The sequence below is a fragment of the Triticum aestivum genome, chromosome 2B (assembly GCF_018294505.1).
Source record: "Triticum aestivum cultivar Chinese Spring chromosome 2B, IWGSC CS RefSeq v2.1, whole genome shotgun sequence".
NCBI lineage: Eukaryota > Viridiplantae > Streptophyta > Magnoliopsida > Poales > Poaceae > Triticum > Triticum aestivum.
The window spans coordinates 172,297,783-172,314,459 of NC_057798.1; positions in this window are offsets into that span (position 1 = coordinate 172,297,783).

The window sequence follows — 16,677 nt, forward strand, 5'->3', positions numbered from 1 at the left end:
CTATAGACTCAATGTGATCTTGGATCACTAAAATGGAAAAATGTAGAGTCTTTTACTTTGAAGCTTCAGCCAATCTTTTGTCCTTACCATTTTGAGGGGTCCACATTCCTTATCCATGCCATGCCAATCATTGAACTTTCCTGAAATATTTATCTTGTAATGGCATTAGTTCAATGAGCTATATGTTGTTAATCATTACCAAAACCACCCAGGGATAGTTGCACTTTCAATCTCCCCCTTTTTTGTAATTGATGACAACATATAGATCAAAGCTTCGACAAATGATAATAAGATTGAAATACATTGTCGCTTTGAGAAGTATGTGACAAACAAGAGCTCCCCCTAAATTTGTGCATTATTTAAAATTTGCTTTGGACTGCAAATGCACAATGTGTTAGGATCATGGGTCACTCTTCCATGTCACATACATCTTGGTGGAGCGCTCAAAATGATAATAATTGAACACATGCACTCATCACCAAGCAAAGTGAATGATCATAAATGGATATGAAGGATAATATCATTCAAGCACACATTAGAGTAGCATATGATCAACCACATGATCATCCAAGTATCTCACAAAAGACATAATGTAACAAGAAAACACACAATAAAGTTCAAGCAAGTAAAATGCAAAGAGAGACAAAACAACACTCTCTCTCTCAAAGACTATGATCTATACATATTTCTCCCCCTTTGGCAACAAGTACCAAAAAGTTAAAAATATGCATAGTGTTATGCGTCTCTGAGGCTTGGTCTTCATGAGGTGGTGTAGAGATGACTCCAAGGACGAAAGCGTCTGTAGATGTGGTTGGGAGCTGGTGGGGTGGCTGCTGGAGCTGGTGATACTGAAGCTGTGGTTGCTGGTGCAGATGTAGTAGCTCTTGTGTCTGGGACAGGCACTACAGCAGACGTCTGACATCTGGGCACTCTAGTAAAAGCATCTGTAGTAGACTTGCCTTTCTTCTCCTCCACTTCATTTTGAAGTTGCTCAACCACTGACTGAATCTTAGTTACCTTGACATCAAGATCATAGAATTTCTACTCAATAATCCTCTCCAAGCTCTCTTGGTTTTGAGTCAGGGTGGCCAAGCCCTTCTCGATCCTCAAGGTGGATTGGATCAGATATCCAAGTTGATCTTGCTTGCTCTTAAAGAACACTTGAGATGCCTCTTCAGCTGTTGGCATCTTTATAGCTTTCTCTGCCCTTGCCTTCTCTCTCTTCTCATGTGCTTGCACTGATGATGGATCTTCCTCAGTCATGACAACAATGTTGTCCTCAAAGTCTGGCCTAAGGGGTAAATGCTCCTTGCCCAACAGATATGTGCATGTGCCCATCTTGGAGTTGATGAGCATCTGAATTTGTGGAGCATACCCACAAGATCTCTTCTGATCTGCAGCTGTCCTCTTGATTGTTTCCACAATCAGACTCATCACTTTGAACTTTTGAGGGACATTAAATATATGTAGCAACTTGATGGAGTGTCCTCTGATCATTCTGTGATCTCCAGATTTTGGCAACAGAGTGTGCCTCAGAGTGGTATTGGTAGTAGGCAGGCCTGACAGTAAGTGCTTCACTGAGCCAAACTTGTGAGTCTCCAGGTGTGCATCAGGAATCTCCTTGTACATGCTAGCCATTGAGTTGTGATTCTTCTTCTTGGCATAGACATCCAAGTCATCTTCATGAGCTTCTGGGGCATTAATCAATCTAGCCCACTCATCAACTGTAGACTGGTACCTTGTACCCTCTGACATCCATACAATTCTGCCATCTGGATAGAAATGAGCAGTAGAATAGAATTGCATGATCAGCTCATCATTCCACTTAGTGAGCTTTTGGCCAACAAACTTGTCAACCTCACATGCCTTGAAGATGTCATAAACACATGGGAAGTGATCTTCATTCTCTCTAATGTAGGTCCAGCCAACCCATCTCATGTCACACACTATGGGCTTCTTGTCAAGCAGGATTGTCTCATAGAAATCTTGTTGTTCCTTTGTGTGGAACCTGTAATCCACAGCAGTCCCTCCTAACAGCATACGGGTCAGCCTTTCTCCACTGTCTCATTCCTGCATCCTTCCTGATCCTCATGTCTTCTACAACAGGATGTGCATCATTATGGTTTGGGATCTTTGGCTTTAGCTTCCTTAGCACTTGGGCTTCAGCTTCCTCTTCTTCAGTCTCAGGCACTGGGGCCTTGTTCTTCTCCTCGGCAGGTATGTTCCTGGTACTCCTCTTGGGTGCAGTCTTGGGAACTAGAGCAGCAGCTTTGGGAGTAGTTTTGGGCTTAGCAGCAGCCCCTGACTTTATAGCATCTCCCATGAGCTTCTGTGCCTTAGGTGCTGGAGCAGCATCCTCTTCCTCGTCCTCTTCTTCATCAGATCTTACCATTGAATATTTTCCAAGAACTTTGGTTGTTATTGTTCTTGCCCTCTTCTTCTTCTTGTCCTCACCAGCTGCCTCTTCTTCAGATTCAATGGTGAACTTCATAGTTTCACCTGCGGCAACTTTCCTTGGCTTGGATGTAGGCACTCTCCTGGCAGGTGCTTTCTTGTTCATGCCTGGCCTAGTTGATGCAACAGTGTCAAATTCTTTCTTCACCACATTCTTCTTGGAAGTGGCCTCATCCTCAGCTGCAACATAGTCTTCATCCTCTGAATCAGAAGTTCTCTTCTTCCTTGTTCTAGTAGCTGCATTGGGCAAGTTACTAGGTGTGCTCCTGTTGCCCTCATCATAGCTGCTGGAGGGACTAGTGCCCTCACTCAACTTTCCTTGCTATGCAGACCTGTTCTGGTTGTCACTCTGGTCAGACATCTTGCAGGCAAACTGTTAGCAGACCCTGTGAATAGGTTGTAGATGAGGTAGAGTAGATGAGCATCACAAAGTATAGAGGTTTTGCAAAACAAATTGAGTCAAAAATCTTAGTTTAGTTCTCTACAGAAGTGATCTCAGAGCTACTGAATTGACAAACTCGGTGATACCGAAGCAACACTTGGAACCTAAACTAGTGAACTCGGTTGTGCCGAGTCACAGTTTGGTGGCACCGAGATTGCTAGGGTTTCACAGAATCCTGAACTCGGTCACGCCGATTTGCATGTTTCGGTCAGACCGAAAAGCGCATGTGCAATGGCCTAAGCCGAATCGGTGAGACTGATTTCTACATTTCGGTCGGTTCGAGATGAGTTCTACGGAGGACTAACCCTAAATTTTTTTGAATCAATCTAGACCTTAGGAAAATTTAGCTGGATAGATTAGTCTCATTCGTGGCAAGAAGCATGGCATTGTCCTTGTGCAAGGAATCAGAGTGAAAAAGATAGCACAAGGGGTTGAACACGTACCCTAGAGCGGCGAGTGTTCGCTACGGCAGCGATGACGGAGCAGAATCCGTAGACGACGGCAGGGTCCAACGGCGGGAGGTCGTTGGCGGCGCGGAGATGATCCGGAGACCGGAGGAGGCAGAGCAGGACACGCGCGGGCTGAGAAGATTTGAAGTAATTTCCAAAATCTCACCCGTGGGTATATATATCCCAACCCTGTCGGTGTGACCGAGTGGAATAACTCGGTGGCACTCATATTGCAGAATCGCAAGCGGTTGCTGCAAGTTGGTGTGACCGAAGTGTTCAAATCGGATGCACCAAGATGAAAACCTAGATCAACTTAGGTGAACTTGGTTTGACCAAAATGGATTTCTCGGTCAGACCAAAATGCACAAAGAGGTTTTGGAAGTTTAAGTCTATGACGAATCGGGGACTCCGAGTGCTCCTCACACAGAGTGGTTCGAATCTGACTTGATCAAACTTTGTGATGTAGCATGAATAGAGTTTGAAACGAGAAAAGCATAGATAGCTAGAGAAGGTTCTTAGGCATTCTTGCCCATCCACTTGGCAAAAGAGAAAGATCCAAACAATCAAAACAACAAATGGATGTCCTCGAATGAGTAAAATATGCAACCAACATGCTCATACAATAAAATGGCAAATGAAATATGTGGCAAAGCATGCACAACCAACTCTAGCATCTATCAAACAATTGGCGATGACTAGGTCATCTATATATGAGTATATTGACTTAGGAGTCAAATGAGAACATTCGATCATAGGTCATACTCATCGTTTAAGCACAAGTGGGGTTACCACTTTTACATAAAGCATTGATGTGGTCACACCATTAGATTTGCTTTAGCTCAATTCTTTAGAGTAAAACTCCCCCTAGATGTGAGATCCCCCCTAAGAGGGATGAACTAACCTTGGGTTTTGTCGATGATGACTTCATGTAGGTGTTGAAGATGTGGATGCTCAATGTTGTTGATCATTTGGAGCAATCCATTGGAGTGAGTTGCACTTTCAATACCTACACGGGTTAGTCCCACAAGGAACAAGCAAGAATATCCATAGACATAGAGTGATGCACACACAAGATGATGTCCATACACCAATATGACCCAAACGGTAGTGCCACAAATAAGTTGCACTATCATTATCAAGTTTGTATCTTTTGGCTTCAACATTATGAATATGTGTATCACTACTATCGAGATTCAATAAAAATAGACCACTCTTCAAGGGTGCATGAACATAAAAGATATTACTCATATAAATAGAACAACCATTATTCTCTGATTTAAATGAATAACCGTCTCGCATCAAACAAGATCCAGATATAATGTTCATGCTTAACGCTGGCACCAAATAATAATTATTCAGGTCTAAAACTAATCCCAAAGGTAGATGTAGAGGTAGCGTGCCGACCGCGATCGCATCGACTTCGGAACCATTTCCCACGCGCATCGTCACCTCGTCCTTAGCCAATCTTCACTTAAACCGTAGTCCCTGTTTCGAGTTGCAAATATTAGCAATAGAACCAGTATCAAATACCCAGGTGCTACTGCGAGCATTAGTAAGGTACACATCAATAACATGTATATCACATATACCTTTGTTCACGCTACAAAAAAAATACACTTCCGTGATGATATGTGTTTGTCACAGTAGGTCGCGTTTTCTGTCATGCATGTACATCCATGACGATTTTATGACAGAATCAAGATAGTCATACCTGTGTTGTCGTAGAAGTGTTCCATGACATTACCAAAATTATCATAACGAAAGTGTCCACTTCCATGACGATAAATCGCGCGTCACGGAAGTGCTTTCGTCAAGGGTGACCGGCACGTGGCGTCCACCGTAACGGAACACCGTTAAGCCATCGAGTCGGATTTTGGATCTGATAACCCGTTAACAGCCACGACCAATGCCGATTTTCCACGTGTAAAATTCACATTGGCTGACGAACGCGTCAGCTCCGCGTTGGCACAGGTGTCACTCATCCAACGGTCGAGATGGGCCTATGGTATGTTGACACGTGGACCGGCCCAAAAGTGGCCCACAAAGTTTAAATGGGCTAGCCCAACCGAAGGCCCATAAGATTTAGCGGACCATAATGGGCCGGCCCAGCTAAAGGCCCACAAAATTTAGCGGACCATAATGGGCCGGCCCACCTCAAGGCCCACACAATTTTGCAAACCATAATGGGCCGGCCCACCTAAAGGCCCACAAGATTTTGCGGACCACAATGGGCCGGCCTAGCTAAAGCCCACAAGATTCTGCAGACCATAATGGGCCGGCCCAGCTAAAGGCCCAACATTCTCTGTCAAATCGGCCCGTCAACGGCCTGTCCTAAACTTTTCATCAACGCCGCCCATGGTCACTTCTGGCCCATTAACAGTCCGCTAAGTAATTGGGCCGAATTACGGCCCAGTGTATTTCCGACGTGTTAAAGGTCCGGCTTCATTTGGGCCCATTTACAGGCCATCAAAACTTTTGGCCCATAAATGACCGTGAAAGATTTGGGTCATATTCGGCCATGTCTGACATTCGGCCTGTTAGAGGCCCACTATAGATTTGGGCCACTTTCGGCCTGTTGTCATTTTCGGCCTGTTAACGCCGGACGTAAACCATGGGCCATATATGGCCCAACGTCATATTAGGCCCATTAACGGCCCATATAAAAATGACGATAATCTAGCCCGACCGAAGTTCCGGCCTATTAAAGGCCCGTGTATTAGGTTGGCGCATTTACGGCATGTCCGAATTTCGGCTTGTCAAAGATCCGCATCGTAAATGGGCCACCATTTCGGCCTGCTAAGTCCAGTGGGTTATTTGGCACAATCAGGGCCCAATCTCACTTTCGGTCTATGAAAGGCCCATGTTTTTTATGGGCTCGAGATATTTACACCAGTAAACGGCCTATTTTTACTGAGGGCCCAAATTATGTTTAGGCCTGTTAAAGGCCCACTATGGGCACAGGCCTACCAGAAAAATATGAAAGCTTATGCTGATTTAGGCCCAGATATTTTTAGTGGGCTGCATGCCAATTTCGGCCCGTAATCATTTTTAGCCCAATTGGAATGGGCCCGACGAATGTTGGCATGTTGGGCTCCTACGAAGCTTTCGGCCGAATACATTACTAAGATAAACCTACACTATACAAAAATAGCGTCGTAATTACTGCAGCCTGTGGCAGCATCATAAATGTTGTATCACAACAAAATAAATTCCAACCATACAACAAAAGGCATGTTGGCATAAAGTTTATAGTCCTTCCAGATAAAAGCACCATCTAATGTATAGAAGCACAGATCATTTGACCTGAGTGCTAATGTTTCAGGCTGTAGAATCTGATGGAGCAGCATGATCTCCACCTTTTTTCCGCCATTGCTCTTGAACAACGAACCGAATGTCTAATAGTCTGGTTTCAAAACCATTCATATCTTGGCGACATTTCTCAACTACTATTCTTGTTTCCGAAACAACGTCCATTAGGGATTGGACTTGTGTCTGGAGCACAGATATATCACTCTGTCTAGCAGGAAGATTTTGTTCAGTAGGCGATTTGGACGAGGTTACCTTGACAACCAACCCAGAATTACGCAGGAAGGTGCTTTTTGCACTGTTAGTGGAGAGATACTGACGCACTGCAGCACGAGGTGACATTGTGCCTGTAGTAGCCTCGTCACCTTGAGGTGGTTGTGGCTGTTCAATCATTTGTTCCATAGCTTCCTGAAAGTTTGAACTTGTAGATTAGTGTACCAGATAAGTTATTAATGAGACACAAACAAACAAACTAGGTTAAACGTTTATACATAACTTATTTTGGTGCACTACTGCAATACATTAGCATGTATTGTAGTGCCAACCACATAATAAAATCACTTTCGGAACATATGTCCATGTAGCATGCCTACTGTATTGTCTATTTCCTCACATTCGTTGACATCTAAGGATAAAGAGACATGGTTTAAAGTAGGATGAACATAGTATGACATCATTCATATCATGGGCAAACAGATATAAAACAAACAAGCTATTTTATCATTGTGTGCGCACGTGAACATAACAACTAGATTACAGATCAAGACCAAAAGAATATCCTTCATCTCTTTTAAACCATGTAAGGTGAAATGATACATTAAGACAACTGTGTATAAAAGTGAACAGAGTAACTGACATTGGCTGCAAACCAAGTAGTTAAATGAACACATCACAGTACCAATCAGTTCAAGGCAGGAGGAGTAAGGACTTACAACAGCGGCTTGAACTGGTGTGCTCATGCCCTTCATCTTGCTGGTGTGGCAATCCTTGAAGATTTGCACTGCATTCGGTTCAGGTTCTTTTTGGTCCGCACGGGCTTTCCTCTGTATTTGGAACAAGTCAATATAGATACGATAATATGGCACACAAAAAAGAAGGAAGTAGCAGCTATTTACAAGAGCCTCGCAGTGTGCAATATAGCTACGAGATCCTGTTGTCTGTTGGAATTTCACTTTAGAACGGTTGGTTTTGTTCTTCAAATAGTTAGCCTAGAAGAAGATACACTTGTAAGGCACATACATAAATACAAGTTCAATATGTGGTCTGATCAAATACATATAGCCTACCTGATACTTTGGATCAGACCAGTGTTTAACAAGGGTTGTCCAGTCTTCATCTGTAATATATTCCACTGGAGATGTTTGGGCGATTTCATTGTTAGCCTTGCCTTCAAAGTGAGATTTTCTAAGGTGGTACCGATACTATCGCAGAGCAGACTGAAAAACATGAGTGCATGCTTGTTTAGTTGCATCATCTTTCGGATCCAACTTGAACCTCATCTGTTGAAAAAAGAATGTGAGTCTTATTAGGAGGAAGCTAGAAAGTATGGGACAGAGCAAGACAATATTACTAATTGCGATGAATAACATTACTTACGGATAAATGGTCAAGGAAGGTGTTAAACTGGGTATTGTCTTTCTCATTCCTGTACTGGATCCACATTGGGAGGATACGTGCATGACACCTAACGGCAACGGTTGCCTCTGATACTAACTTGGCTGACTCTGTAGCATCACGTGGCCTTTTTAAACCTGCCTCAAAATGGATCTCCATTCTTCCTCCTTTAGATTTTGTTAATCTGTCAAGCATTATCCCTGATGTCTATTTCCGCTTGCGCCGTGGTGCTAGTTCAACAACGAATATGGAAAGTGTTAGTGTACATCAAACTGTGAGAGTACATATAAAGGAGCATGCAACTGCAACTTGACTCGGTCAGGTACCGTCTTGGTGTTGATGCTCATGAGGTTCATCTGATCTTGCCAAGTCCTGTTGTGTCAGCAGTGCTTCAGAAGTAGTGTTAGGTGTGAAGGCAACTTGGGAACTGGCCAGTTCCGGAGCAAACAAACGAGTAACTGGTTGAGATGCTGGTACAGTTGAAGTGGATGATATAGCTGGTGGAGCAGGTGATACTGTGTTTGTAGATTTAGCCGGTGGACTTGGACCTTCTACTGCACTATAAGTACCAGCAGAATCTCGACGGCAGATCCTTTTCCGTTTCACCCGACGAGTAACAGCACTCCCTACTATATTATTTTCCTTGCTCGTTTTTGACTTTGCCATGTCAAGCTGTACCCACAACACAAAAGAATAAAATCAATCTTCAGAACTCATTGATGCATGATACAGACAAGCAATACTTTGATGTAAGACAACCGTATGAGGATGGAATATGTAAGAAAAACAGGACGGCATGACATATTCACAGCTACGATGTGCAAACTAAGCAGAAGGATTTTCAAAAAAATGGAACTAATGCAAGCTAGACACCATATGAAAGATGCAACCAATATTACTCTACCAAGTTAAAAGTGTCTTGTCATAAGTGGCAATTCGAAAAATTAGAAGCAGTACAATGTAGAAATCAATGCAAGATGCAACCACTATCAAACTGCCATGTTAAAAGCATCCAATCATGAGTGACTGATGCGGGATACACAACAGCAGTACTTTGATGTAGGAACATGGTATGATAGATAGATGCAGCGTATTCTAGACACGGAAAGCCATGTCATATGCACATGTATAATGTATAAACTCAGCAGGTGCAATTTAATCAAAATAGAAGAAATACAGGCTAGACAACATATGCAACATGAAACCAATTATCACACTGTCAACTTAGAGCAAGCACCTGCGATGGTGGAGTACGGGAGATGAACTCATCATGTAGACTTGGGACTTCAACTTCATTAGCAGTAGCAGTGGCAAATCTAGAGAGTCTCTGTTTCCGTCGGTGCGGAGGACCACCAACATCCCCTAACTTACTCTTTTCCTTCCTATTTTCTGATATTGCCTTATGAAATCAAAACCACAAGAAGATGAATAAGATTAGCTCTGCATAACTGGTTGATGCATGATACAGACGAACACTACTTTGATGTAAGGCAAGCGCAGGATAGGAGGATGGAATATATACAAAAAAAAGACAGCGTTTCATATTCACACGTACAATAGGAGGATGGAATATGTATTAAAAAACAGTAAGCGGAAGGCATTTCAACAAAATTGAAGAAATGAAAACTAGGCACCATATGAACATGCAACCAATATCACTCTATCAGGTAAAAATTGTCTCATCGTAAGTGCCATTTCAAGAAATTAGAAGCAGTACAAGCTAGAAGACAATGCAAGATGCAACCTGCATCACAGTCCCAAGTTAAATGTGTCTTATGGGTAAGTGATCGTTGCAGGTATAAGTTGTAAGCTAAGCAGATGCAATTCAACATAATCAGAAGCAATACAAACTAGACATCATACGGAAAACGCAACCACATATAACAGTTCCAAGTAAGAGCAAGCACCTGTGATGGTGGAGTAGGGGAGATGTGCTTATCATGTACACGTATGTTCTAGAAACAGGAACACGTGTCATATTCACAAGCATTATGTGTAAAGTAAGCAGATGCAATTCAAGTTAGAAGCAATACAAGCTAGACATCATACGCAACAAGCAACCACATATAAGAGTGCCAAGTTAGAGCAAGCACCTGTGATGGTGGAGTAGGGGAGATGTGCTCATCATCTACACAGCTACGTTGACTGTCCAGCCTTGTGTTGTCTTGCGAATCTTGTTGGGAGGATGGCGGAGTAGAATCTGTAGAGACCCCCTGTTTGAGTTGCTCCGAAGGACCACCATCATCCACTGACTAATTTCCTTCAGCTGTAATGATTTTGCATTGTGAAGTCAAACCGATAAGAAAAAGTAACAAAAATCGCTCTTCAGAACTCATTCATGCATGATACTGACGAACACTACTCGGATGAAAGGCAAACACATGATGCGAGGATGGAATATGTATGAAAAACAGGATGGTGTGACATATTCACACCTATGATGTGGTAACTAAGCAGAAGGCATTTCAACAAAGTAGAAGCACTGCAAGCTAGACACCATATGAAAGATGCAACCAATATCACTCTGCCAAGTTCAAAATGTATGGCGTTTCAACAAATTAGAAGCAGTACATGCTAGAAATCATATGCAAGACACAACCAATATCACAGTGGCGACTTAAAGGTGCCTTATCATAAGTGACTGATGCGGGATATGCAAGAATAGTTGTCTGATGTAGAAACAGGAACACATGTCATATTCACAGGCATTATGTGTAAAGTAAGCAGATGCAATTCAACAAAGTTAGAAGCAATACAAGCTAGACATCATACGCAACATCCAACCACATATAATAGTGCCAAGTTAGAGCAAGCACCTGTGATGGTGGAGTAGGGGAGATGTGCTCATCATCTACACAGCTATGTTGACTGTCTAGCCTTGCGTTGTCTTGCGAATCTTGTTGGGAGGATGGCGGAGTAGAATCTGTAGAGAACCTCCGTTTCAGTTGCTTCGAAGGAACACCATCATTCAATGCCTTACCAATTTCCTTCAGCTTTATTGATTTTGCATTGTGAGGTCATACCGACAAGAAAAAGGAATATTATTCGCTCTTCAGAACTCATTCATGCATGATACTGACAAACACTACTCTGATGAAAGGCAAAGTCATGATACGAGGATGGAATATGTACGAAAAAATGGACGGCTTGACATATTCACACCTATGATGTGGTAACTAAGCAGAAGGCACTTCAACAAATTAGAAACATAGCAAGACACCATATGGAAGGTGCAATCAATATCACTCTGCCAAGTTAAAACTGTCTCGTCATAGGTGGCGTTCATCAAACTAGAAGCAATACATGCTAGAAATCATATTCAAGACAAAAACCAATATCACACTGCCAACTTAAAGGTGTCCCATCATAAGTGACTGATGCAGGATGCACAAGAAGAGTAGTTTCATGTAAGAACATGGTGTGATAGACAGATATAGTATGTACCAAAAACAGGAAAGCGTGTCATATTCACATGTATCATGTGTAAGCTAAGCAGATGCAGTTTACACTAATTAGGAGCAATACGAGCTAGACACCATATGCAACATGCAACCAGATATCACACTGCCAAGTTAGAGCAAGCACCTTGGATGGTGGAGTAGGGGAGCGGAGACTTGGACCTTGTAATGCACTATCAGTACAAGGAGAATCAGTACAGATGCTTCGTTTATGTTGCTGCAGAGGACCACCATCATCGCCTTCCTTACTCTTTTCCCTCCTCTTTCTTGATTTTGCCTTGTCAAGTCAAACCCACAAGAAAAAGGAATAAAATTTGCTCTTCAGAACTCATTGATGCATGATACTGACGAACACTACTTTCATGTAAGGCAGCCGCATGATAGGAGGATGGAATATGTATGAAAAACAGGACGGCGTGACATATTGACATGTATGATGTATAAAGTGTAAACTAAGCACAAGGTGCTTGAACTTGTTAGAATCGATGCAAGCTAGAAACCATATGAAAGATGAAACCAATATCACTCTGCCAAATTAAAAGGCTGCCCTAACAAATGTATTTGACCAAATTAGAAGCAATACATGGCAACAGGCTAGAAATAATATGCAATATGCAACGAATAAAGGTGACTCGTCGTAAGTGATTGATGCAGGATACAGAAGAGAGGTAGTTTCATGTAAGAACAAGGTTAACACATAGATGTAGTGTGTACCAAAAATAGGAAGGCATGTCATATTCACAGGTATAGTGTGTAAACTAAGCAGATGCAATTTACCCTAATTAGAAGCATTACAAGCTAGACACCGTATGCAACATGCAACCACATATCACACTGCGAAGTTAGAGCAAGCACCTGTGATGGTGGTGTAGGGGAAGTGCGGTCTTCAGGTACAGAGCTACGTTCAATATCTTCATTTAGGCTTGATGTTTCTTGAGAATCATGTGGAGAGGATGAAATTGCATTCTTTATAAGAGTATTGCGTCTCATATTAACCCATGCGCGTGACTGTCTCATCATAAGCGATAGATGCAGGATACACAAAAACAGTAGTTTGATGTAACAACATGGTGTGATAGGCAGATGTAGTATGTAGCAAAAACAAGAAGGCGTGTCATATTCACATGTATAATGTGTAAGCTAAGGAGATGCAATTTAACAAACTAGGAGCATTGATGAGGGATACACAAGAAAAGTAGTTTGATGTAAGAACATGGTTAATAGAAAGACGTAGTATGTACCAAAAACAGGAAGGCATGTCATATTCACAGGTATAATGTGTTAACTAAGCAGATGCAATTTACCCTAATTAGAAGCATTACAAGGTAGACACCATATGCAACATGCAACCACATATCACACTGCCAAGTAAGAGCAAGCACCTGCGATGGTGGTGTGGGGAATTGCGGTGATCAACTAGAGAGCTACGTTGACTATCTTCATTTAGCCTTGCTATTTCTTGAGAATCATGTGGGGAGGATGACACTGCACTCTCTAAACGAGTAGGGCGTCTCATAGTAACCCACTTGGGTGACTGTCTCATCATAAGTGATTGACGAGGGATACAAAAGAGCATTAGTTTGATGTACGAACATGGTTAATAGACATATGTAGTATGTATCAAAAACAGGAAGGCATGTCATTATCAAAGGTATAATGTCTAAAGTAAGCAGATGCAATTTAACCAAATTGGAAGCAATACAAGCTAGACACCATATGCAACATGCAACCACATTTGACAGCGCGAAGTTAAAGCAAGCACCTGGGATGGTTGTGTGTGGAAATTGAGATCATCAACTGCAGAGCTACGTTTACTGTCTCCAACTGCTGACACTGCACCCATTAGAGCGCTGAAACGCTTAGTGTTTATCTTCGAATTACACTGGAGCGACTTCTGTCTTTTTTTTCTGCATTCATCAACACTGCGTCAGAGTCTGAAATACCCATGCATAAAAAACAATAGTGTGAGTATGGGTGAAGTGTGTGCACAATTAGTACAGTGTAAAGGTAGCAGATAGCAGGTCGGTGAGAAATAAATGACGGGAGACATATGATAGCTCTACAACATGCATGGTGAGGGAGTCCTGGACTAGGGGGTGTCCGGACAGCCGGACTATCATCGTCCGCCGGACTCCAAGACTACGAAGATACAAGATTGAAGACTCCGTCCCGTGTCCGGATGGGACTTTCCTTGGCGTGGAGGGCAAGCTTGGCGATACGGATATGTAGATCTCCTACCATTGTAACCAACTCTGTGTAACCCTAGCCGTCTCCGGTGTCTATATAAACCGAAGGGCTTTAGTCCGTAGGACACAACATACATTACAACAATCATACCATAGGCTAGCTTTAGGGTTTAGCCTCCTTGATCTCGTGGTAGATCCACTCTTGTACTACCCATATCATCAATATTAATCAAGCAGGACGTAGGGTTTTACCTCCATCGAGAGGGCCCGAACCTGGGTAAAACATCGTGTCCCTTGTCTCCTGTTACCATCCGCCTAGACGCACAGTTCGGGACCCCCTACCCGAGATCCGCCGGTTTTGACACCGACATTGGTGCTTTCATTGAGAGTTCCTCTGTGTCGTCACCGATAGGAAGGATGCCTCCACCCGTCTTCAAAGACAGTATTTTCGCCAAAGGGGCCTTGGCCGCCGGCCAATCTATCCGGCTAGGCGGTTTTCTCATGACCGCCTGTCCGGCCACTGGTTCGACAATGACTTCCCAAGTCGTCAAAAGCAATCTCCGCGCCAGCTCGGAATTCACCGAGCGGCTGGATCCAATAGAGCTCTCGTCTGTCAACGAGCTCTTGGATCGCATTGCCGCCCTGGGAGTCGCTACAGACTACAATCAGATTGGGCTTAAAACCGATCTGAGAGATATTAACTCTCCCCAGGTCACCCACCACATCGCAGTGGTAGAGGAACAATGCGGCGACTCTTCGCCTATATTGAAAACTAGTCACGTCCGGATTCCCGAACCCTCCATGTCGGATTTCTGCGGAGGGATGGACTTCGATCGAGCATTGAACTCAAAATCATGCATCATTCCGGACTCGCTGGATCGTGTCCAGCAAACCAAGCTTCCGAACTCGGAAACTCCCCGGCCGTTAAGCCCCAAGATGGGTAGGGATCCGGATTTTATTAAACCCACCCACCCAGACATATGCGATCTATCTCTAATACGGCAAGAGCCCGCTGAAACAGTACATCACTACTGGGCCAGATTCCTCCTGGTTATGGACAGGATAAAGGACTGCCGAGAGGAAAACGCAATCTCAATCTTTTGCAATAATTGCACGGACGAGGGAATATTGAACGCCATCGGCCGTCGTAAAATTACACGCTTCACCGATCTGGCGTCCATAGTACGAAAGTACTGTGCGATGGAGAGTTTCCGGAAAACCGAAAACCAGTTTTGGGACAATCCGGCCCCGAATACAACCCCAGTCCGCAACAAAAGGGTGCATCACACTCAGGCCCCAGATACAAAAACCAAAAAGCAAAAAACCCCATAAAGGGCACGGAACCGTACTGGAGGGATGGCTCAATGGACCCTGTAAGCTTCATAGCACAGAGGGAGCCGTCCCAACACATAGCCTTCGAGCATGTTGGATATTACGGTAGGTGGCCAAAAGTGGCGAGGAGCTTCTAGCCCCGGAAAACCACTCCAACAATACCGGTACGGTATCAACAGTCTTCGAGACCTTCGCATCAAACAATATGCGAAAACGAACAATCCGCGGCCTCGCCGAAGTCTACCAAGTAGCAACAGCAAATCCATGGAGCGACACAGCCATCACCTTCAACGCCAGCGACGAACCTAAATTCCGAACAGCCCGAGCACCAGCCGCACTGGTGCTTAGTCCCATAGTGGACGGCTTTCGACTTACAAAAGTCCTCATGGATGGCGGTAGCGGACTAAACCTCATCTACGAGGAAACTCTTCAAAAAATGGAAATCGATTGGAGCCGTATTGAGCGAAGCAGCACAACCTTCAGAGGAATAATCCCTAGCCGGGAAGCGCGCTGCACCGGAAAAATCACACTCGATGTGGTGTTCAGCTCGCCGGACAATTACAGATCCGAAGAAGTCACGTTCCAAGTGGCCCCGTTCAGCAGCGGATATCACGCTATATTAGGACAAGAGGCATTCACAATTTTTCAAGCCGTACCCCATTACGGGTATATGAAGCTCAAAATGCCTGGGCCCGGTGGAATAATCACTCTCGCTAGTGATCTGGACATAGCACTCCGCGCCGAAAACAAGACAGCCGCGCTAGCCCTGGAGGCACTATCCGAAGCCCTAGCGGCAGAAGAACTCACCGCGCTGCGCTCTACGGTGAACAGGGACGATGTGATACTAGACAAAAGATCCAAGTCCACCTCCTTCAAACCAGCAGATGAAATAGTGAAATTCTAGGTCCATCCAACGGACCCAACAAAGACGGCCTCCATTGGGGCACAATTAAACCTCGAGGTAGACGCCGCACTGCGCGAATTCCTTCGGGAAAATTGGGACATTTTCGCCTGGCGTCCTTCGGACATGCCCGGAATCCCATGCAGATTGGCAGAACACAGCCTAAACATCCTAAAAGGATTCAAACCGGTCAAACAGGCTCTTCGACGATTTTCCGAACCCAAAAGACAGGCAATGGGAGAAGAGCTAGCCAAACTATTGGAAGCCGGATTCATTAGAGATATCAAACATCCGGATTGGCTAGCAAATCTGGTAATGGTACCAAAGAAGGACAAATCCTGGCGCCTATGCGTCGATTTTAAAGACCTCAATAAGGCTTGCCCAAAGGATCCCTTCCCCCTCCCCCGCATCGACCAAATTATCGATGCTACCAGAGGGCATGATTTGTTGTGCTTCCTCGACGCATACTCTGGCTACCATCAAATCAAGATGGCGGAAGCAGACCAAGCTGCAACGGCATTCATCACTCCATACG